General features: G+C 36.9%; 1 protein-coding gene across 1 annotated transcript in view; it reads right to left on the bottom strand.

Annotated features, from left to right (window-relative positions):
- Nucleotides 1-25,799, bottom strand: part of TFEC (transcription factor EC) — a 222,088-nt gene that overhangs the window by 163,689 nt on the left and 32,600 nt on the right. Inside the window, exon 2 of the mRNA XM_044946639.2 lies at nucleotides 10,969-11,016. The gene's annotated coding sequence lies outside the window, so the exon portion shown is untranslated. The remainder of the gene's footprint in view (nucleotides 1-10,968; nucleotides 11,017-25,799) is intronic.

The raw sequence follows: 25,799 nt of genomic DNA, 5'->3' as shown, positions 1-25,799 counted from the left end.
TAATAAGTACTTAGAAAATTTGGGGACAAAAGTAATTTGGCCATTCAATATTGTCTGAAAACTCTGAGTCAACATTTGTTCATGTGTTAGAGCAGATCCAAAGATGATTCTTAAAGAAAATTCTAAGGTTTGCTTGCTGGTATCCCTTTGTATGTAATTTAACCTTTAGAAATATAATTTTATCATAAGATATTAATCCTACCATGTTCATCTGTTTTCAAAGTTCAATCATCCATCCACAATTGTCTATATGGAAAAACAGGATACAAAGTCCTTATTTGAGACTATAATCTCAAAATTTTATTTTAGCTATAGTCCAGTTGACAATAATGTAGGGGAATGTAGGGGAAATTGCCTAAGGATCAATCATACACTCTTCTGAGGACTCAAAGCCAGAAAGGTAAGAGGAATAAAGATAGGCCATCATCTCCAGGCCACTTAAAGAGTTTAGATTTTAACTTAAAAAGAATGAGAAGTCACTGAAAAGCTTTCATTGGGCATGTTCTTGGGAGAAGGGTATCACAGTCACCCTTACACCATGATAAATCCCTGGGAATACATGCTAGGGAAAGACTGGGGAGCGACATGACAGGAAGCAAGGACACAAATGTGGAGCACTGGAGTAACATAGATGAGAAATGATGATGACCTTACTAGGATTGTGGCTGCAGCAACAAAGGAGTGGAGTGGTTTGAAAACTATTTATGAGGGAGACTCAACAGTATAAGGAAGACTCAAGCAGTAATTTGCAATAACAGAGATGAAGGAGAGAGAGGATGTAAGGATGATCTCTGTTTAAGGCTTGAGCAAGGGCATGGAAAAGTATTCCAGTTATGAAATACAAAATTCTGAAGATGGAGCAGGGTCTTTGTTTTGTTTTTTTGTGAACACATTGGGATAAACTACTAATCCAGTTGGATTAAGTTTGAAGAGGTATCTAGATAAAAGCAGTTGGATATTTGGATGGGTAGCTCAGAGGACGGCTGTAAATTAAAGACAAATATTTTTAGGTAAGCAGCATTTACTTTATTGAAACCATGGTAGCAGTTACATTTGCCTCAGGACGATGTGAAAAGACAGAAGCAATGAATCTCAAAAACATTTTCAAGGAAAACAATATATTAAACAAATATTTTGTAAGCACCTACTCTGTTCTAATCCCCATCTATAACACAAATAAGGTCCATTCACTCATGTAACATACATTTTCAGGGATTGAGCCAGTTAAACAGTAAATAAATAAGAGCAAAAATCTCCAACATGATAGATACTCTGAGGATTTGTATAGAAAATACAACAGCACATGATGATAACAAGTGCCTGAAAGATAGTGGAACACTTTAAAGGAGAGGTGAGAAGATGCAGCACACAAAGGAAAGTAGGAGAGAAGGGCCGGGGCTCCAGGGAAATGCGGCAGGAATAGAAATAGGTTCTTTATGGACAGAGAGAAGCTGCTGCAATTCAGAAGCCAAACAAGATGCAGAAAACAGATAGGTTTCTCTCTAATAAAACTACCAGAAAGTAAAAACATTTCTCTGCCCATACTGCTGCTTACACAGCGTGCAATCAAGCTGGACATGTCTCAATAAAGTTGTAGAAAAAAAGTGCCTTGAATCTAAACTCTAGAAAGTTAAAAGGAAGCTAAAGAGGAATTGGGAACTGTTGAATCTAGTGAGCTAAAACAATGAACAAAACACCAAGGTGAGACCTTTCCTTAATATAGTTATATATTAATATTAAAAGTGTAATTTGGAATGGAAATGCACACTATTCCTGCTTTTCTCAATTATTCATGTTTGATATTTCACTCACAGGATTAGTTACCACGTCTAGACACCGTGATTTATCTATTGGAAGCTACTGAAATAATTAGCCTCTGTATATCTGGACTTACATATTTAAGACGTAGTTTTTAATGATGATAGCCATGTTGCCATTAGAATTAGCAAAACAAATTTATAGGTTGAACACATATTATTTTAAAAGTCTAACAAAAGTTTTTGGTTAATCCCCATGATGCAATCTCAAGTAGCTCTGAGAAATTTGAAGATTCCTTGGAATTTGAAATCATAATAATTTATTAAAAGCTTCAAAAGGAGACATACAAGGAAAAGTTAAAAATGGACAACAGTATTCACCTTTATGGAGGAAGACTGTAAAGTTAAAGGTGACCTATCTTCTGTTTTGAGATAAATAAAAGGAAATTAGGCTAAACTTAGAGGCCAATCAAAGTGAATAAGAACATTAATATTATAATTTCTGTAGATGCCACAATATATTACCCCAAATCCTCTCTGCTTCATTACCTAAATCAAGAGAGGCCCTGAAAAGGAGGATTAATAAGGATCATGGTGCCAGACTATCTTATACCTGAGGTCTCCAAGAGAACAAATGTCTCCCATTCTCGTGCCCTTTGGCTTCAGTGAGCCATTCTACTCCGTTGGTAAGCTTTCGAGCTATGAAGATATTTCACAGGGTATTTGATGCTACTAGTCTCAGGTGTATGCTAAGTGTTATTCAGAAAATACCATGGGGATTGGGTGTCTTCTGGAGACTTATGAAGTTGATCATAACTTGGATGAACTTAGTGAAGCCACAGCTACAATTTCAGTTCATCCATTACTCATAGTCAGATAGTAGTAGCTCCTATTGCTCAGATCCAACCATTCGTTCCTCACATTTAAACAAAAGGGAACTTTGTGGAAAACATCTCCCCACGCTGGTCAAAAACATATTTTTATAAACAGTGCATCAGTTCAGTTTAGTCGATCAGTTGTGTCTGACTCTTTGCGAGCCCATGGACTGCAGCACTCCAGGCATCTATGTCTATCACCAACTCCCAGAACTTGCTCAAACTCACTGTCCAAGTAAACAGTGTGTAATTCTCCCTTTATGTTTGCAGCTCTTCAGCTTCTGTAATTTCTATCCCTTTCATCAACACTAGAGGCGGAGGGGCCTTTAGAGTATGTTAGGTATAATATACAGGCCACTTGATATCATTTCTTTTTTTAGTCTGAGTTTTATTAGGAAAAAAGAGAAGGGTTTTAAGAAGTTTCTGAAATAGATAACTTCAATAATTTCTTCAGCATAAATGTAAATGAAATCTATGTCTGGAGGAAATGGCTAAATCCTATTGATTATTTAACAAATTTAGAACATCCAAAGTAAAACTGGAGAAAATGATCTAAGCATGAAAGATTTAGCAACTGATTCTGTGATTGGATTTTTGGTTTTTTAGCCTTTTCTTTTTTTCTTTAAGTTTTACCTCTGCATCAGAGTTAATATAGAGCTTCCCAAGTGGCACTAGTGGTAAAGAATCTTCCCGTCAATTCAGGAGATACAAAAGATGTGTGTTCAATCCCTGAGTCAGGAAGACCCCCGGAGGAGGGCATGGCAACCCATTCCAATATTCTTGCCTGGGAAATCTCATGGACAGAAGAGCCTGGCAGGCTACACGACTGAATACAGCACGGCGCAGCCAACAGAATTAATATCCTTGATACATACCTCTTGTGGATTTTTCATTGTTTGTATCCCAGCTTCTTTCCCTGCAGCCCTCCTGCCCTATGACTCCAGAGAAAAGTAAAGACAAATGCCAACACTAGAAAAATGAAGACATAGGAAGTTCTTGGCAGATCAAGCTAGAAGTAATATGTTTTCACCAAAAGAAAAAAATACATATAGTAAGAGGACAAAAGGAGACAAGATGACAGATATGAGGGTCATAATTCCCTATTCTGGGACAAAACCATTTTTGAGCATGCCGAAACGTTAAAGAGAAGAAACATAAACAAGAGGGATTTAGCTCCATTTTCCATTTATGATAGTGTTAAGTCACCACAGCCAATCAGAAATGATGACTTGACAAATATTCCAGCAGATCCCTAGGCTCTGTAACTGATGTCCAAGGTCCACTGGCATTGACCATTGATGCTACCTCTGATGGAGGCAGATCATGAATCTAATTAGCTCCAACTTGGTGAAAGTGAAAGTGAAGTCGCTCAGTCATGTCCAACTCTTTGCGACCCCATGGACTGTAGCCTATCAGGCTCCTCCGTCCATGGGATTTTCCAGGCAAGAGTGCTGGAGTGGATTGCCATTTCTTTCTCCAGGGGACCTTCCCGACCCAGGAATCAAACCCAGGTCTCCCACATTGCAGGCAGACGCTTTACCGTCTGAGCCACCAGGGAAGCCCCCAGTCAACTTTGTAGTGGAAGCTAACAGGAAGCCTACTAGCCATGCCAAGCAAAGAGCATCAGGGAGGAAGTTACCCAGGTCAGAGAGTTAAATTTTTTCCCAGTAATTAGCCATTTCATCCTCTCCATCTATTAACATTCACAACTACCCAGTAAAATACAATATCGGGAGTAAGAAATTCAAGGAAAATGTTAAATCATTATAGAAAACAAGAGTATGGTTTTGTCATAGTTTTTATTCTCTCTACAAGTTATCAACAAAGTAAAATTAGACAATCTAAGAGGACAGATGCTGAGAAAGATTGAAGGCAAAAGGTGAAGAGGGCAACAGAGGATGAGACAGTTTGATAGCATCACTGACTCATTGGACATAAATTTGAGCAAACTCCGGTAGACAGTGTAGGATAGGGAAGCCTGGCATGCTGCAGTCCATGGTGTTGAAGAGTTGGACATGACTTAGCAACTGAAAAACAACGACAAAAAGGATAGAGCTTTTCACTTAGACACTCTACACTCACATTCAGCACAGGATTGGCTCATGACAGTGCTTAGAAAGAAATAATTGTTCTACTTTAAAGAGGACTCTGTTTCATGTACTTTAAAAGAGCTAAATTTCATTCTTTAAAATAAATTATAAATATTTCTTGAAACTTATATTAAATATATTAAGAAGCCTCACAGTATTTAAAATGCATTTAGCATAGTATGAGTCACTAAAGTTAGCCTCTTTAAGAGTAGTGTGCTTCAACATTTAAAAAGTCAAAAGTGTGCTCTGACTGATGACGTCAAACAGAGCTTCAAAGTGGGAAGGACTTCACAGTCAGACAAAGATCTGATCCTCAGCTATTTAAACCCAGAAATCAAATTTTTATCACATCACGGAGCACTGATCAGTCTCTGAGACACTAGCACATGCTAACAAAAGCCGGAGTTGACAAAATGGGCTCATTGTATAAGGTGTGCCTGTCCATATATTATTTATATAAAATCTAAAAACTATCCATTACATTTTTATCTTTAGCTCTTTTTATTTTAGAAGTTGGTCCTATTTTAAGTCAGAAACAGAATTTTCTACCTTAGATAAATAACAAATGTTTAAGAAATATAAAATATATCTGGCTCAAACCAGCCTCATATATTCAAAACAAATTTGACAGACCTCAGCTTAATGGACAAATTAGACAAAGCCCCCTACGCTGAAGATGTGATTTAACAAATATGATCAGTTTTTGATGCTTTTGAACTGTGGTGTTGGAGAAGACTCTTGAGAGTCCCTTGGACTGCAAGGAGATCCAACCAGTCCATTCTGAAGGAGATCAGCCCTGGGATTTCTTTGGAAGGAATGATGCTAAAGCTGAAACTCCAGTACTTTGGCCACCTCATGCAAAGAGTTGACTCATTGGAAAAGACTCTGATGCTGGGAGGGATTGAGGGCAGGATGAGAAGAGGATGACAGAGGATGAGATGGCTGGATGGCATCACCGACTCGATGGACGTTAGTCTGAATGAACTCCGGGAGTTGGTGATGGACAGGGAGGCCTGGTGTGCTGCGATTCATGGGGTCGCAAAGAGTCAGACATGACTGAGCGACTGAACTGAACTGAACTGAATGTGTTTACAGGTAGAAAATTAACTTTGGTAACAAGAATGAGTATCGTAATGGCCTGTGTTAATAGCCACAAACTGGAATGACTGCCTGACTCGTAGTAATTTCTGGAGCCATGTTTGCAAAGTGCTCTCTTCCTTATTCTAATAACATATTGTTCCTTTCATCTCTCCCTATAGCCACAAAAGTGAATACCTGACTAATGAAAACTGATCATATCATCACCATCACCTTAATGACCAGGTCAAGTGCTGGAAATGAGATCCCAGCAAATTTTTATCTGAAATTTTTCACACTGGAGCTGAGTAATCAATATAAGCCTCTCTTTTCCTATGTGACAAGTTGTGAGGATGTGGGCCTAAACAGAATGAAACCCACACAGTGTGCTGCAAGGAGGAGTTGGCAACATGCAGAGAAAAATACAGATGATAAATGAACACTCCTTACCGGTATTTGAAGTTTCTTAAGAGAATTTCATGGACAGAGGAGCCTGGAGAGCTACAGTCCATGGGGTCGCAAAGGGTCGGACATGACTGAGCAACAAATACTTTCACTTTTTCTTTCAATAGTATTCTGTTACAGTCACCTCTGATATCAGCTATCCTTCCTAGTAATAGGGGTCAACATATTCTCTTTGTGACTTAATCTACTTCCAACTGGGTTGTTCCTACTGGACATCACCTGAGTCCTCACTAATAAAGCTAGTGCAGCTGCTAAGTCGCTCCGGTTGTGTCCAACTCTATGTGACCCCATAGACGGCAGCCCGCCAGGCTCCCCCGTCCCTGGGATTCTCCAGGCAAGAACACTGGAGTGGGTTGCTATTTCCTTCTCCAATGCATGAAAGTGGAAAGTGAAAGTGAAGTCGCTCAGTTGTGTCCGACTCTTAGCGACCCCATGGACTGCAGCCTACCTGTGTGTGTGGATGTGCCTGCATGGAGCACATCTCTTTATCCTGTGGCTTATCCTTATCCTGTGGCTGCTATGACAAATTACCACAGACAAGCCGGCCTAAAATGACAGAAATGTACTCTCCCACAGTTCTGGAGGCCTGACATCTAAACTCAAGATGGGAGCTCCTCTCTGTCCATGGGATTTTCCAGGCAAGAGTACTGGAGTGGGGTGCCATTGCCTTCTCCAAATAAAGCTAGAGATAAAGTAGTAAACCTCAACCAAATGGGCAAATAATAACTGCCAACACTGTAATGGTCATAGAACAATAACATTTTTCTAAATGTACAATCTTGAGCTAATTTCTTAAAATCTCTGAGCCTCAGTTTATTACCTGAAAAATAAGGCCTATAGCTACTCTACTGGATTATTAAAAAATTAAGAATAATGTTGGGAAGTATTAGCAGGGTGCTTCTTAAAAAGTGCTAAAATTTTAGGTTTATGAAAGTGAGGATTTGAAGATAATGATGAAGATTACCTGAAAAGATAAAGATTATAGGACTCAAAAAAAAAAGATTATAGAACTCAGAATCTTGTGTAATTTTTATATTAAAAGATGCCCAATTACACATATTTCAGAAAAGAAAGTTACACGAACTAAAAAGAAAAGCATAATATAGCCAGCAATAATTATAAGCAAAACATCTCCATTACATTAAGAAGCAATGATTTTTAAAAGCTTAATCTGAAACAAATAAGCATTTATGGTCAAACTTTCCCTAGAAGTTAATGAAATAGTCTTACTTTTAATAGATTTAACATAAAAACAAGCAAATGTGATTGATATAGTTATTCCCTGGGAATGCAGCAATCCTTTTAGGCCCAACACAAATGCCTCCACAATAATAAAGCCTTTCATGATGTCACCAAATCTTTGTACAATTATAAGACACCACACCTATGGTACTTTAGCTTTTCATTGTATTTATTTATTTACCTTCTACATTTATAAAATCTACATAGCAGCAAGGTCTCTCTTTTTCATATTTGTACACTATAACTATAGCTCAAGAACTTGGTTAAAAGTAGCTGCTCAAATATTAAACTGAAGTCTAGAAGTTTACTGGGAGTCAGAAGAAATGGTTTTCCATTTTGCCTCTGTCATTGATTCAGTGTTTTCCTCTTTTAAAAGTCACTAGCCTCTCAGTCATACACTCACTGCAGTGGACTTCAAAGTTAGGTACTTTAACCTCCGACTTCAGTGCAAAAATTCCATCTAAAATGCATTTGCTAGGTTTGCACACTAAGATAGACCCTCTACAAAAAGTAATTTTCAAAATTCATAACCACTTTTTCACATAATTATTATTTCAAATTGAACAATTCAACAAAGCAATACTTTAAAAGACCCAATATCATAGTCAGCAATAGAGACCCAGAATTTCAACTCAAAGATGGCAGCCTTTCTTTACACTTCAGCACTTACTTGTGTTTTAAAGTCTTCGAATGACTTGAGAAAGCTTATCACTTCTTAATAAACTTCCTATTCACACGGCACAGCTCACCAATTGGTTTACATTGTCAAATAAGATGATATCACAACTTCTTTGTATAGTATAAAATGCTCCAAAATATCAAGTAGTAACATTATCCAGAAAAAACATCTATTTCTGCTTTACTGACTATGCCAAAGCCTTTGACTGTGTGAATCACAACAAACTGGAAAATTCTTAAAGAGATATTAATACCAGACCACCTGACCTACCTTCTGAGAAATCTGTATGCAGGTCAAGAAGCAACAGTTAGAACTGAACATGGAACAACAGACTGGTTCCAAATCGGGAAAGGAGTACCTCAAGGCTGTATCTTGTCACTCTGCTTATTTAACTTATATGTAGAGTACATCATGAGAAATGCTGGACTGTATGAAGCACAAGCTGGAATCAAGATTGCCAGGGGAAATAAAAATAACCTCAGATATGCAGATGACACCACACTTATGCAAGAAAGCAAAGAAGAACTAAAGAGCCTCTTAATGAAGGTGAAAGAAGAGAGTGAAAAAATTGGCTTAAAACTCAACATTCAGAAAAGAGGAGAGTGAAAAAGTTGGCTTAAAACTCAACATTCAGAAAACTAATATCATGGTATCTCGTCCCATCACTTCATGGCAAATAGATGGGAAAAGAGTGGAAACAGTGACAGGCTTTATTTTGGGGGGCTCCAAAATCACTGCAGATGGTGACTGCAGCATGAAATTAAAAGACACTTGCTTCTTGGAAGAAAAGCTATGACCAACCTAGACAGCATATTAAAAAGCAGAGGCATCACTTTTCCAACAAAGGTCCATCTAGTCAAAGCTATGGTTTTCCAGGAGTCATGTATGTATGTGAGAGTTGGACTATAAAGAAAGTTGAGCACCAAAGAATTGATGCTTTTGAACTGTGGTGTTGAAGAAAACTTGAGAGTGCCTTGGACAGAAAGGAGATCCAACCAGTCCATCCTAAAGGAAATCAGCCCTGAATATTCATTGGAAGGACTGATGCTGAAGCTGAAACTCCAATTCTTTGGCCACGTGATGCGAAGAACTGACTCATTCAAAAAGACCCTGATGCTGGGAAAAATTGAAGGTGGGAGGAGAAGGGGATGAGAAGACAGAGATTGAGATGGTTGGATGGCATCACCAACTCAATAGACATGAGTTTGAGTAAACTCCAAGAGTTGGTGATGGACAGGGAGGCCTGGCTCCTGTAGTCCAGGGGTCACAAAGAAGTGGACACGACTGAGCAACTGAACTGAACTAAGCATTATCTTAATGATAATGTTGATTATAATGATGATGATAGGAAATAGAAAATTATGTACTTTGAATGCTTTTTTGCCATAATATTTACATGCTGTTAAATGAACCATTACTGGGAATTGAGAAGAGGCTCTGGATTTTTATCCTTATTTTCTCCTCAATTTTTGAGTACAATTTAAATGTAGGAATTTAAAAGTAGGTGATTACCTACTACATTTACTTAGAAATCATGGCTATATATGTATTAAGATATATAGCTTGAAAAAGGATGGTAACTGACTTGAAGAAATTTCTTGTCTTATTGGGAAAAGTCTCGGAAGCATTGGTTTGTATGAAAATGGTATGTGGAATTTTGTGTTCGGCCCTAGCTTCCTGGCTGAACTGAAGTCTCCTCTCCTTTTCTCCTAACTGTTCTTACACTTAAAATTGGAGTCTGCTCAAAGTTTGTAACATATTTTTCTCTTCTTTTCACTATTAATGATTTGCAACCAAAAAGAAAAAAAAAGAAGCTGTGCCAGAAACATGCACAAAAATATTTTCTTTTATCACCTGAGATTACATATCCTTAATCTAGTAAATGATAGGGGAAGCATCTGAAATAGAAAAACAAACACATTCTTTAATGGCTATGGTTCACCCATAAAGATGCAATTCTTAATGCTCAAGTTAAAAAAAAAAAGATGAGAAGAAACAGTTGGCATTCAGCTAACAATTGTGTTTGGAGATTTGCGCCTGACTTTGTTATTCTGAGCAAAGCCAGGTACCAGTCTCTTGGGATTATGTACAAAGGCAAGAAAAAAAGTGGACATGTACAAACCTCAAAGGTGACTGCTGGGTTAATAAAACAGTCTGTTTTCTGTTCACCCACTCTTGCTCTCAGTGTGCAAGTATATTAAAATATGTCAAAAGGAAAACCATTCGCTGTGCAAAAATAATTCAACTACAAGTCACAATTTCCAGCTGCTAGAGTGCCTTAAGTGCATTTAAGTGCACTAACAAGTGACCCATACATCTCCCTGGATGAAAGTTGTATCCTCATTAAAGGAGAAGCAAACACAAAACAGGAACAATTGTCACATAGAAAAACAGACCGCAATAGATGCTACATTTTCCGCTGGCCATTTCTGACTTAAGCTATCACAGACTGAAGAGCAACACTGTCCTAGAAGTCACTTCTTAAAAAGCCATGAAAATAAAACAAGGAAGCTGCTAGAGGAACTGAATGTGTAGTTAATAGCTATTCATATCATTTCTGGGAAAAAACTATTATTTCTGTTCAATGTATTTCTGGAAAAAAAACATCTTTTACTCTCTAGTCTCTTTAAAATCTCTCATCACATAAGACACTGTAATAATGAGAAGTGACTGGATTAAACAAATGCACCCGCAGTGAATTCAGAATTAATGCCCTAACATATCTTTAAAGAACCCCTTTTAGATAAACTCTGGCTTAAGCATTTATAAAATATCATACCAACCTTTGCTTTTCTGATTTTTCTCTAGAGAACTATATCACTGATACGAATCTGCAAAAAAAAAAAAAAGAGAGAGAGAGAGAGGTTAATGTTCAGCTCTAAAAATACTGTTTTTATTTGCTTACTATGTCCATATTACTGTAAGGCAAAAATAAAAATTAGATGCTCAGTGTGATAGCTCCAGTCCTCAGCATAGCACGATATATTTTTAAAAGCATATGCCTTTAAAAACTAGATAATAATCTGGAAAAATAAGGGAATAATATTGCAGAGAGTATAGCTAATTACAACATGGTATTATTTTTTCAAAGCTAGGTACGGTCCTCTTCTTGTGTACAGGGACATCTTTCCTCAACTATTTTTGTAGCAATTACTGGGCATTATTATAATTGCCTATTTGCTCTATTGTGTCCCCCATACTAGGATGCAAGTTGCTCGAGAGCAAGATTTCTTGTCATTTTTTAATGTAGTTGGAACCCCCATCTGGATCATAATAGGAATTGAAAGAGACTTCATATTCCCCTTTGAACTACCAATCTTTTCCTGGAAGACAGAAGAAATGTAAAAGGGAGGTGGATCTAGGAAGACATCAACAACTTCTGTGATAAATTACAGCCCAATGGATATACACACAGAAACAATGGATATACACACAGAAGAACAGAACAACTCAACTTTGAACAATGCTTTGAACTCAAATATACAGAGCCATGATTAAAATGAAATTGAAGACTAGTATAGGGGGAGAGATAATAAGGGATCAGCAAACCAATCTAAAAAAATTAAATTCCTGTCCAGGCCCAGAATAACTGTGTAAGCTTAGAACAAGGAAATTATATGAGGAACCAAAGTTAGTGATAAGAGTAACTTATTAAAATAGGAAATCATATATTTGGATACCCAGAACTAGTGAGCTTGATTTTTAGCCCCCATGAAATTCAAAGCAGATTTATTAAACAGATAGTCTAGGAAGCCATGAAAAATAAAGTGAAAATCATTAGAAAGTAGTATTGCATGAAGTCAAAAGAACATTGCATGAAGACAGAAGACTTGGACTCCTGTTATATATGTGTACCCCAGTTACTTTAATGATTTCTCTTTCCCCCTATTTGTTGTGGGATGAACTGTGTTCCCCTCAAGAATCTGTTGAAGTCCTAAGCCCTGGTACCTGTAAATATGACCTTATTTGGAAACACATTCTTTTCAGATGTAATTAAGTTGCAAATTAAGATGAGGTCATACTGGAGGCTTCCTAGGTGGTGCTAGTGGTAAACAACCCACCTGCCAGTGCAGGAGACGTACAAGACACAGGTTCAATCTCTGGGTCAGGAAGATCCCCTGGAAAAGGGAATGGCAACCCGCTCCAGTATTCTTGCCTGGAGAATTCCATGGAGCATGGAAACTGGCACGGTCCAGTCCGTAGTATCACAAAGAGTTGGACATAACTGAAGAGACTTAGCACAGCACAGCATATACTGGAGGAAAGTGAGCCCTTAGTCTATGTGTCTAGTGCCCTGAAACGAAGAGGAGAAAAGACACAGAAAAGACAGACACAGATGGAAGAATACTTTCTGATGACAGAGGCAGACACTGAAATTGTGCCAGGAGAGGAGCATGAAAATCTCCCTCTCCCTTCTCAAAAAGGAAACACTCCTGACGACACCTTGATTTTGGACATCTAGCCTCCAGAACTGTGAGAAAATACATTTCTATTGTTTTAAGTGACCAAGTTTTGGTAATTTGTTATGACACATCTACAAAACTAACCCACTAGTATATAAAATGAGATTAGTGATATATCTTCCTGAGGTGATTGTCAGAAAGACATCAGTTCAGTTCAGTTCAGTAGCTCAGTCATGTCCGACTCTGCGACCTCATGAACTGCAGCACGCCAGGCCTCCCTGTCCATCACCAACTCTCGGAGTTTACCCAAACTCATGTGCATTGAGTCGGTGATGCCATCCAACCATCTCATTCTCTGTCATCCCCTTCTCCTCCTGCCCCCAATCCCTCCCAGAATCAGGGTCTTTTCCAATGAGTCAACTCTTCGCATGAGGTGGCCAAAGTATTGGAGTTTCAGCTTCAACATCAGTCTTTCCAATGAACACCCAGGACTGATCTCCTTTAGAATAGACTGGTTCATTAGCGATTCTTAATTTCAGCAAAGCATTTCACAAAGTTTCTTGTAATGCACTCACTAAGAAAATAAATCTATGTGAGCTCAATTATGAGTTAGGTTCAAAGTTGTTCAAACTGTCATTCCCAAGACAGGTGATTAATAATTCAACATAAATTTTAAATTTTCCAAAAATCTACCTATTGATATGTTCAAAATAGCTCTCAGGCCTTGCATAGCTGTATTTTAGGGCCCTTGCAGACAAATGGACAGAAGCTGGGAAACTGATCTTGAGAAACACTTGTAATGGTGGACACAGGACCTTCATTCACCTGTTGCTTTTAACACATTTAAAAAGACTTAAAGAAATACACAGAATGAATGCCACTCAAATATAAGGAAAAAATAAGTTGGGAGGAAAAAAATTGAAGACAAACTTAACATTTGAAAATAAAATTCTTATTATTATCTTAACTATTTATTATTATTTTATATTATAGTATAATTTAGTAATCACCATTGTAAACAATTAAAAATGTAAACCCCTAACAGTATACCTACTAGTACTTTATACATAATAGATAGTAAATTATTATTAGTATTAATAGTATAATAGCCTAAATAATGGGTCAAACTCACTTAGGTGGAAAATACATAGTATTTCATTTGGGTTCAAAATTATTAAAGTATGTAAAGTGGAAAATATCTAAGTTCACCATAAATACATATATAGCATATCTGGAGATTGCAGTTGAGCAAAGTCTCAGTGTCCAGTTTTTGTAGCCTCTAAAACAAAAACAGAACAAACAACAAAAGCGAGAATTTGGTATGAATTAATAGGTGTAAGTAAGCCTGTGATAATCCGATGAAAGGGAGGCTAAGAGGTCTTTTTTTCCTAAAAGCACCAATTCTCCTCTTTACATTTAACAATAGTCTGCGTGACGGAAAAAGAAGAGAGACTTTCAAAGCAGATGGAGGTTTTCTGTACATTCCCATCCAAACTTCAGGAAGATAAAAAAGGTAGGTTCCCAAGCCATACAAATGAATGTCACAGGAAGATTTGGGTGAAGGCTAGATTGCTTCAGTTGAAGCAATGGAAGCAATTGAAGCTCATAATAGCGGCACCCAAGAAATACAGCAGTTTTAAGAAACATCAGAGTCTCCTTCAGCTAAGATAGAAGTATGCAAAACATGGCCACAGGCATATGAGGGGTTAATAGAAAAAACAGCAGCTAGGAAGAGACTTTGGAGCACATCACTCTCCAATATCCAAAGGAGATCCCAAAAGTAAAGAGGAAAGCAGGACATTTGCCAGAAAATAAACACAAAGGCAGGCAAAGAGAAGCTAACACTGTCATGAACTTTGGTGATGGCCAAGAAAATGGGACAAAGCAGGGCAGATCTAGTGCTGTTAGTGTGGCTTTTTGTCAATTAAACCTCTATTTCAAGGCTGTTAGGAATATCACATGCAATGGGGAACCTTCTGAATGTAAAATGTATTTTCCTAGATGCTGACTGGGACACAATGCCTGTGATCATGATCACAAAAAGTGACTCGGGTTCTTTATATTTGAGTTCTTTTCAATAACAGGTTTCAAATGGTTTTAGTTATTCACTGAACTAGTTTCTATGGATGCTGTAAAATAATTACCAAAACTTTGGTGGCTTAAAGAACACAATTTTAATTTATTTTTCTCTTACAGGACATCTGAAATTGGTTTCCCTGGGCTTAAGTCAAGTGTTGGTCATCAGAGCCTCCTTTTAGAGTCACTAGAGAATCCATTTTCTTGCTTTTTCAGATTCTGAGGTTGCCCACATTCCTTGCCTTGTGGCCCCTTCCTCCATCTTCACATTGGGCACTCCAATCTCCTTCTGTGGTCATATGTCCTTCTCCCTGACTCCGACTTCTGCATCCCTCTTATAAGTACTATGGTGACTACATTGGGCTCATCCTGATAATCCAGAATGATATTCCCATCTCAAGATCCTTAACTTAATCACATCTGCAAGGTCCATGAAAGCATAAACTATTTAGTTTTGCTTGCTTCACAAACACTTCTAATGCTTTTTAATTGCCCAGATGCTTTCCTAAATGCTTTACAAATATTAACACATTTAATCTTTATATTAGTCCCTAGGAGATGGGCTTCCCAGGTGGCTCAGTTATAAGGAATCCACCTGCCAACATAGGAGACACAGATGTGGGTTCAATCCCTGGGTCAGGAAGATCCCCTGGAGAAGGGAATGGCAACACTGTCTAGTATTCTTGCCTGGAAATTCCCATGGACAGAGGAACCATAGGGCTGCAGTCCATGGGGTCACAAAGAGACAGACATGACTGAGCACACACGAGAGTTATGAGAGTCCTGGGAGGTAGGAATTATTATAATCCCTACTTCACTTATGAACAAACTGAGTCACAGAAAGGATAAATTACTTGCAGACAGTTTTGTGGGTTTTTAGAGGCAGTATAAATCCAAATCATGCCTCTTAACTTGGTGGCCTTCATACAGTGTTTTCACTGCTAAAATTCTGTTTTATATGATTGTTGAAAAGGGTTAAATAAAATAATGTATATAAAATAGTTATCAGTGTTGTTCATTCAAAATGTACTCATTACACTGTAAATGGTAAAATAAATAAAAATATCAGAGGCATTGACCAAAATAAAGACTAACCCAAAATAGGAAAAGAAGAATAAGCATAGTTAGGGATTGGAAATGCTATCATCTGGAAAATGATAGTTTAGCTTGGAGAAGAATTATGGGGACATGATAGCTGTCTTGAAATATGTGATGAACTTTCATGTGAAAGAGGAAGTAGATTTATTTTAATGTCTCTCCATAAAACCAAACTAAAACCTAAGGGTAGAAATTATATGGTGATAAAATCTGCCTCAAAAAAACAGAAAGATCTAATAATTAGAGTGATCTACCAATGGAAAAGACTGCCTGAGAATTTTGTAAGCTTTTAGTCCATTTGAATGTTCAAGCACAGGCTAAGTGACTTTCTGTAGTATATAAAATATGGAAAGGATTTCAACCATGAATGGAATATTAAAATACATTCATGCATTTATTCAGCAAATATTTACTGAACATCTTCTGTGTTCCATGCCTGTAAGGCCCCTTAAAACTCTGAAAATAATGGAAACTACTATTCAATCAATAAACAACACATGTTACAAGAATGGGCACAATTTCAGGCTGACTCTCAACAAGTTTACCGATTCTTCAGCTTCCAGGCTCTCTGGTCTGGTGTAATCTGCAGAAGCTTTTATTTTCACAATCACTAATCACAGGGAGACTTTTTCTACAATAAAGAGTCAGTTTTTTATAGTCAAAATCACTCATTTTGCATTCTGATAGCAGAGGCTTTTCTTTAAAGGAGAGAAGAGAATTTATTCCTCAGTAGTTTGTTTATATTCCTTTCAGCCTAGGCAAACAAGTATAATGATAACACCTTTTAATGCAAGAAGGGGAAAAATGGAATCATTCTCATTTGATCTGAAGCACATGCCATTTCTGAAGAGTGTGCTTTGCCATTGTCTTTGGCAAAGTTATGCAAAGGTTTTACTCACTCTTGTGGATTCACAAACAAATTAATTATGGTAAGAATCTACTAAGTCCAATTTGTCCCAGGAATTATTAAGAAGCTGTCTACCTACCTCTCACCTAATCTCTCTGGCCAAGGAAGACTGTTTTGGAGAATGACCCAAAATTACACAGGTAATCTGAGAAAGTCTCCAACCACTGTGCAAAATGTGCCCAGTGTGTGTACCACCCATATGACATTTAATCACACGGCACCCATTGACATTTATTATACAACTGCCAGTATGTGTCAGAATTAACCAGGTAATAGGATAGCCTTCTATTCGATTTTTTTCTGCTCACAATATTTTCTTTGTAGAAGACACAAAGCAGAGATAATAATAACCCTTATACAAGTTGACCTTTAATGAGGTCTTACTATGTGATGGTCACGTCATGTGAACCATCATAGGCAATCCTTTCAACACCCTGTTGAGCAAATGTTACCCTTATTCTTGTCTAATGAATGCGATGAAGTCAAGATTAAAATGCAAAGTGACATGCTCTTGAGCTCCCATTGACTGATAAACCAGTCTTTAACCACCTCCCTAACAAAGACCAATTAAGTTAGAAGAAATATTAAAACGTAATTACAAGTCTGTATTTAGATGTCCTTTATAAAAATAAACAGTGTGCCAAAGATGGGGTTAGGACCTAATTCTCCAGATAACAGTGTTCCAAATGACTATTGACTAATTTAAATATAAAAAGCACTGTCAGCCCCTGTGGGCTAGTGAGTTATTAAATATCATGCAAGAGCCTGTATAGGTAAGAACTTTTTTAAAATATGGTAAATTTTCTTCTCTTCCCCTTCAAAATGCCCCAAGGCACTCATATACATTATGGACACCACTGGCCTGAAAATTCTCAGTTGAGGGAAAAAGAAATCCAAAATCCTTGAATTATAAGAGGACTAAAAGAATCTAAAATGATAACTATTTTGCCCCTTTAACACCAAAAGATCAACTGATTTTTATTTTTCACTTAGAGTTGACCTTTATTTAACCCATGGCATGCCAAAGTTATGGCCTGAAGCAATTTTTTCAGTGAATGCCTTGACTTGGGACAATAATAGACATTTCTGCCTCTGAATCATTGTTTCATACCAGTGCTGATGGTCAGTCTAACAAAGAAAAAACATTTCTCATCATTTAAAGAACACTAAAATTTTCTACTCAATTATGTATTTCCTCCATTTCAAATACATTCAAAACTGTAAAATATTTTTAAATTCCAAAATAATCTACATTTTCAGTTATTATTAAGCTCTTCACTAAAATGTTTGTGCTCAATTATATATTAAAAATAACCAACTGATTGTGTCTGCATTTTTTAAAAGTTGTAACAGTTTCTTTTGATCAACTGGCTGCCTACTGGCATCTCTTCCTAATGGAGAAATTAATTTCAAGGCATTCTAGTGCCTCTTTTACTCCCTAGATAAGTCCTGTACCTATACACAATTGTTCAGGTCTATCCTATTATTTTGAAAGTAATAAATGAGGTATATTTAAAGGATTTAGACATGATTAGTATAGTCTAACAGTCCTTCTCTAACAAAAACAAACTCAATAGTTGCATATCATAAAAGATTGAGATACCAAAGAAAAAAGTCCAAAAGTACAGTAGGAAATATCTAATTTAGGGATTAAAACTTTATAGCAATAAGGACTGTGAGGCACCTCTGTGAGTTATCTAAGGGAGAATGCAGATTCTTTGGAAGTTTTTAATGATATAAACAGTTACATTTCTGAGCTGGCATAAATACTATCCTAGTTACAGGCAAGCAGCATAATAAAATAAAATAACTGTGTAGAAAAGGTAGATATAATCTAGCTCAAGGATGTCTAGAAGAAATTGTTCAACAACTGTGTATGCTTGCTGCTGCTGTTGCTGCTAAGCCGCTTCAGTCGTGTCCGACTCTGTACGACCCCATAGACGGCAGCCCACCAGGCATCCCCGTCCCTGGGATTCTCCAGGCAAGAACACTGGAGCTTATATGAACATAATTTAATAGTAGCACAAGTCTGCTGTAATATCATCTTCACATAGTTTTCTTTTTTTCCTGGGCAGAATGAATCTTTAGAAATTCATTTTAAAAAGATATCAGTATCATCTTATACTGAAAATTTGTTAAGCACTTTGTATCTACCATCTCCTTCAACATTTTCAATAAGGCTATTTATAAATGTTCTTTATTGTTATCAAATGGAAAATCTGAAACACAATAATCACAAGTAATTTGCCCTATGCTACATATTTAGTAAACTGAATATTAAATTCATATCAGTTTGACTTCAAAACATATGTTCAAAAATATGTTCCAAACTCTTGTATTATATAGCAAAATAGTCTTAGCAATAATTGAGTAAAACTTGAATCCAGCTATTGCAATAGGTCAAGAAAGAGAAATGAGTTAAGACTGCTAAAAGGATACATGATTATTTTTGTAAATGATACAAATAGCTATATAGAAAACCTAAGAAAAATCAACAATCAAAAATTTAAATAACCAGTTTAATATAATAAATTAGAAAAATGTTAACTATATGCACAAACTTATCAAAGTACTTAAAAACTACTGAATTGTTTACTTTCAGAGAATGAATTTTATAGCATATAAATTGCATGTCAATAAAAAGTTAAAAAGTAAATGATTATACTACCAGTTAATATTTACTGATGGTATAAATGTAAATTAGAACATTTTTTCTAGAGCATAATTAAACTTTGTTTGTCAAAAGTCTAGTTCTTATCAACAAATGTCTAAAAATGTATTCTTGGAAACTAATTGGAGATAAGCCATTAGATTTAAACACAATAATATTCATAGCATTGTTTGTAAAAGGTCCCCTCCCAAAAGAATTAAAACAATGAAAGCCACACAAATCTAGGAACTCTAAAATACACTTCAACATATCCATAAAAAAAAAAATCATGCTTCAGAGTAGTTAATTACATTGGAAATGCTCTCAATGTTAAGTGAAAATGGAAAGATACAAATAAAATAAACTAAAGGTTAAAAAGAATTAGAGCTGTAATAAATAGTATAAGAGAAGAGGGTATTTTTGCAAAAATATTTTGGACAAGATAAAAGAAGCTGATACAAAGGCACACTTGGGTCTAAGAAAGAATTAGCTCATTTGTTGGTGGGAAATAGGTTGGTGGAGTCACCAGTTCAAGAGGGGGACAAGGAATTCCCGCTTATTCAGTGTAGTGTATTTTTCCCTCCTATATGGTAGGGGAAAAAATGGATTGCTACTCTACATCACTTTCCCTCAGATACACCAAGCCTCCTTTCCCCGTGGAGCTTTTGCAAGGGCTATTTTCTCTTCCCAGAAATTTCTTCTAGTTTTTAACCTGACTGGCTCCTGATGCACATTCCATATATTCCACTGAAGAAAATCACTTACTAAACTGCAGGGTCTTTTCTGCCCACCCAAAGCATCCTGGTCATCACCTGGGAATTTGTTGGAAAAACAGAATCTCATGGTCCACCAAAGACCTACTGATTTCAAATCTGTAGTTTAACATCATCCCCAGGTGATTCTCATGCACACTAACATTTGAGAACCACTGACTTTATAGTCTATAATAGATAACCCACATCGATCTCTTTCATCATTCTCCTCATAGTTCTTATTCATCTCTAAAATTCTTTCTCCATTCTGGCATGTAGTTCCATTAAGGCAAAAATCTTTTTGTCTTTTTGCCTGTGTCCTTAATTCTCAAAATCATTCTCGATACACAAATGGAATCCAGTGAATGTTGAGTGAAAGCACAGGATAGAGAGAGCAAAACCTAAATGATTTTGACTGAAGAAATACTATTGCATGTTTCCTTAACTATCTAAATTACTCTGTCTTTCAAGCTTTCCTATTGTTTATAGAGACAAAAGCTAATGGATAAATATTCTAACCCAAAAGACATCATGTGAAAATAATATTTCATGGTGTGTAATAAATCTTATCTAATAACTTTCTGAAGAATAACCAATATTAGCATGTATAAAATTAAAAAAGGTTTCTAAAAGTTAAAACTAGAATTAGCATATGACCTAGTATTTCCACTCCTAGGTAAATACTCAAGAGAATTGGAAAACGGCTGTTCAGACAAAAATTTGGACGTGAATGTTAACATCATTGTTCATAATAGCCAAAAAGTGGAAACAATTCAAAAGCCCATCAATGGATGAATGGATAAGCAAAATGTACTTTATACATATGAAGGAATATTATTCAGCCATAAAAGGGAATGAAGTACTGATACATGTTACAACATGGATGAACTTTGAAACTACTATGTTAAGTGAAAGAAGATACAAAAATTAAAAAGATACATACTGCTTGATTCCATTTATATGAAATGTCCAGAATAGGCAAATCCATAGAGAGAAAAAGCAGGTTAGTAGTTGTCAGGGGCTAGAGGGAAGGAGTAAATATGAGCCTGCTTAATGGGTATGGGGTTTCTTTTAGAATTAGATATTGATGATGGTTGCATATTCCTGCGAATTTACTGTAAGTCACTGAATTCTACAGTTTAAAATGGTGAATTTTATGTTGTGGGAATTTTATAAATAAAAGTAAATTACTAATTTAAAATATAGTAGCATAAATGTACTGACTTGCTAGAAAGAAACTTTGTGCTACAGACTCACTTATTTCAGGGGTCAGAGTTCCAAATGATGAATAATATGTGATGATTATCTCTACTAGACAGAGATAAAGCAGGGAAATAAAGTAAAAGAAATGAGTCTGGGATTTGCCTAAGCCAGGACTCAGATTTCTTTGATTCTTGGCTAAAAGCCCTGATTGGCCCAAAAGGTCAAATGGAAGGAAAAAAGCAGTCAAGAATAAATCAGTAAAATAAAAAATTCATTAAAATTTAGCTATTGGGGGAAAAGGAAATAACCTTCCTTTCTTCTGCTAAAGAGAAAATTGACAACCTAATTTTCAGAACAGGTAACAGAGGTACTATGGCTATAGCAAGGTGCCCAGAATTTCTTCTCTACTGAGAAATGTTGGAAATAAATTTAGGAGGAGCCTTCAGACCTACTGAAGTCACTGAAGTTGTAATTGTTGTTACAATTGCTAGGGTTTATTAAAGATCATCAGGACGCTTAGCATTAAAAAAGTATTTGGATAGATAAGACCCCTGTTTGCACTTTAAGGCTTTACTCTTAATTACATATTGCTGTGACTAAGCACTTCAAAAATGACTTTTATTAACTGTGCTATTATTTAATTTAATAATAACTTTGAATAAAGTCACAAGTTAACCAAAGTTCACTAGTAAGTTAAATGTTTGGAGCTCAGAAAGCATTTTCCCACAGATCAGTGTTAGCATGGTGGTTGTGTCCATGGGGTACTAAGGACCAGGTAATCGATACTTAACAGTACTAAAGAGCACAACACACATGTAAAATGATTTCCATGGAAACGTTCATTCAGCGTTCTGAGACCAAGACCACCTTTTCCCTCCACTGCATTACTGATGCTCATTCATTCATTCATCATTCCGTCACTCATTTAACAAGTACTGGTAGCACCTGCTATGGGCCAGGCCCATTTGACATGTTGTCTCCCTTTCCATTTGACATGTTGGAAACTTTCTTCAGCTTGGAATAAGTACCCTGTGGCCTAGCTTGTAAACTCCATCAGGTAGGGTTCCTCTAGGGGCAAAGATGAGGCTCTAGAGCAAGGAGACATAAGAAGGGTTGGGAACAAGTAAAACAAGGTGATGGCATAGGAACCATCCATCTGCCAAGCTGCCTGTTCCCCTCTCCCCACTCATCACACTATGGCCACACTGGCTTTACAAGAGGAAAGCCCTAGGAGGTGATACCAATAAAGGTGATACAATAAAGGCCAAGAAGATAAAAGATGCCTTTTCCTGATTCACTCTCCCATAGAGAAGTGACAAGGAGGCAGAAATGCCAGGAATAATGTTGAAAGCCAAATAGGTATAAGGACTGAGATCTAAATATTTATTTCCTTCCTATTTCCCTTACCTGAGAGCACAGACATAAAAGAATAAAGGAGAAGGAAAAACATTTCTAGAAGTATATCCATAGGTTTCAATGTACATTAGAAATGGTGTGAAACAAAAAATTGAGTTTTCCTGCAACTGTTGATCTCATATCATTAAGGAATCATGAGTTAGGAACTAACAAAGATCACCACCTAGCGGCCCCAGCAGGATAATTGCACTTAAACAAAGTGCATTGAAATTCGAAATATTGGGGTTTCCTACAAGAATGTAACATAACATTGAAGCTTCTCCTTTTGTCCCTTGGATTCCAACTTCCTGTTTTCCTTTCTGTCTTGGTCTTTCCTAGTTTATAATCCTAAATAGTCTCTAAAGCCTTCTATTTACAATTATCTTATTTAATCTTTACAATTAGCTGTCTACCTTGTCACATTTTGAGTCCTCTTCTTTTATTATATGCCATAAGCCCCTATGTGTCTTAACTGAAGTCAGCTTCTTGAAGCATCATTTTGTCATACCACTCCCCTATTAAAAGCTTAAATTCTTAAGTAGGTCCTGTTGTGATCTTTAACAAGCCTGATCTAACCCACAGAACTCCATACTCCACTTAGCTAATGTTGCCTGCCCTATAAGCTACTTTCCCCACTGTTGCTTCAGTCTTCAGTCTCAGATACAACCACCCTTTTACCTATCTCTGAGTACTCAGATCCAATTCAAACTACACTTTTTCCATCAGTTTTTCACCTGCCACCCCTGCTAGGGCTACTTCTTTCTTCTCTAGCTTCCTACTTACATGGTTACTACCACTGAGTTCACTATTTAACTATTTTCTAATTGCTTTATGTATATTATGTCTGCAAAAAATGTTCCGTAGCTTAAGTATACCTGTATCTCCCACAAATCTCAGCGTGGTATTGAACATAACAGAATGCAAAAAAATAAGTTATTTATTTAGAAAGGGATAGAAAAGAATTTCTGTAATTAAAGTGCTTTTGGTGGTCTGATGGAGAGGGACAAGAGAAAAGGAGGGAAAAAGTGGGACGGGGAAAGATTGCTGTAATTATACCTTATGAACTGAAAAATGTTAATTCTATCCTCCTTTATCATATAAAAAAGCAGTGACAAATTAAACAGAAAAGTATCCCTCAAAATTCCAGGATACATTTAAACTAATATTTCAAAATATGTAGTACAATTTATTCATGAACGTTTCAGAAGAATATGGTTAATATAGTTGCTTTGGGTACAAACAGTGAGAGAAGCTCACTTTACAGATAAAAAGAGGAGGAAAAACAGGAAAAACAAATTGTTATTTAAAAGGTAATGTAATGTTAACTTGCATTCTAAGGTAAGACAAAGTTTTAATTCTTGGGCAGCAGGAGAAAGTCTGCTCCAGGGATGTGAATTACAGACAGATTAGGCAGCTGCACAGTTGGAAGTAACAGGACCAAGAGAAAGTCTTCTGCACTCAAACTCTGACATACAATTCAACCAACTCCGAATGTGAACAGAAATATTTTACCCCCAAAATGTGAATAATAAAACAAATAAAATATTAAATAATCTACTCAAATGAAGAAGCCTGCAGAATAAGTAATGTGAACTTGAATAATCTCATTAAGTGACACCAGAATTCTATTTCTAGTGCAACTGCAAGTAGTTTTATAACTAGGCCTCCAGGAAAATAATTAGACTATTTTAAGGAGTAGGAGCTGATTCTATTTTGAGGAGAGAGAGAGAGAAAAAAAATGCTTCTCCAATGTAAATCACCCCCCCCCTGCCAATTCTTCAAACTGACATTTTCAAAGGGATTAAAAAAGAACAACTACTTATATCAGTATATATATTGCTATTTCACCACAAAAGAGTGATATATATACAAGGCTTTGCACAAGATAATGTAGAGGGAAACAAAGAATATAAAGGACAGAGACCCTGTCCTCAAGTATCTTACTGGGGCAAGAAGGCCTATGCAATTTAAAATTTAACAGATAGTAAAAAATCCCATGGCAACTTTTAAATATACTGCATCTTACACAGGTAGTCTATATTTTTACACCTCAACAAATACTCATTTCAGTTCAGTTCAATCTCTCAGTCGTGTCCAACTCTTTGCGACCCCATGAATCACAGCACGCCAGGCCTCCCTGTCCATCACCAACTCCTGGAGTTCACTCAAACTCACGTCCATCGAGTTGGTGATGCCATCCAAACATCTCATCCTCTGTTGCCCCCTTTTTCTCCTGTCCCCAATCTGTCCCAGCATCAGAGTCTTTTCCAATGAGTCAACTCTTCGCATGAGGTGGCCAAAGTACTGGAGTTTCAGCTTTAGCATCATTCCTTCCAAAGAACACCCAGGGCTGATCTCCTTTAGAATGGACTGGTTGGATCTCCTTGCAGTCCAAGGGACAGATATTAGAAGGTCACAATTAGCAAGATGCTATATTAGATATTTGGGAATAAGAAGTAAATCGATTACACAACTGACCCTCAAAGGCAGTATTCCTAACACAAAACACATGGCAGATACGTTAACTAAGACAAGAGAGTACTTGATAGAAGAGGCAAAATTTGTGATTCACCTTCATGTACTCATGTGCATGCTAAGTCGCTTCAATCCTGTCAACTCTATGTGACCCTATGGACAGTAGTCCGCCAGGCTCCTCTGTCCATGGGATTCTCCAGGCAAGAATACTGGAGGGGTTTGCCAACCCCTCCTCCAGGCGATCTTCCAAACCCAGGAATCAAGCCCCTTTCTCTTATGTCTTCTATATAAGAGAAATGGGCTTGATTCCTGGGTAGTTAGGTTCTTTACCACCGGTGTCACCTGGGAAGCCCAGTTATGGCTTATAGAGGGCGTCCCAGATGGTACTAGTGGTACATAAGAGATGCAAGTTGATCCCAGGCTCAGGAAACTCCTCTGGAGGAGGGCATGGCAACCCATTCCAGTATTCTTGCCTGGAGAATCACATGGACAGAGGGGCCTGGTGGGCTCTAGTCCATAAAGTCACAAAGAGTCAAACATGACTGAAGTGATTATAAGAAATATGAACCAAGAGAATCATCTCAAAGATGATGCCACTTAGGGAAACTAAGAACAGAAGAAGGGTCAGCTTGGTATCTATGAGGAGTCGATGACT

The sequence above is a fragment of the Bubalus bubalis genome, chromosome 8 (genome assembly GCF_019923935.1).
Source record: "Bubalus bubalis isolate 160015118507 breed Murrah chromosome 8, NDDB_SH_1, whole genome shotgun sequence".
NCBI lineage: Eukaryota > Metazoa > Chordata > Mammalia > Artiodactyla > Bovidae > Bubalus > Bubalus bubalis.
The sequence above is the reverse complement of the archived record's forward strand: the minus strand, read 5'-3'. Positions and strand labels throughout refer to the sequence as shown.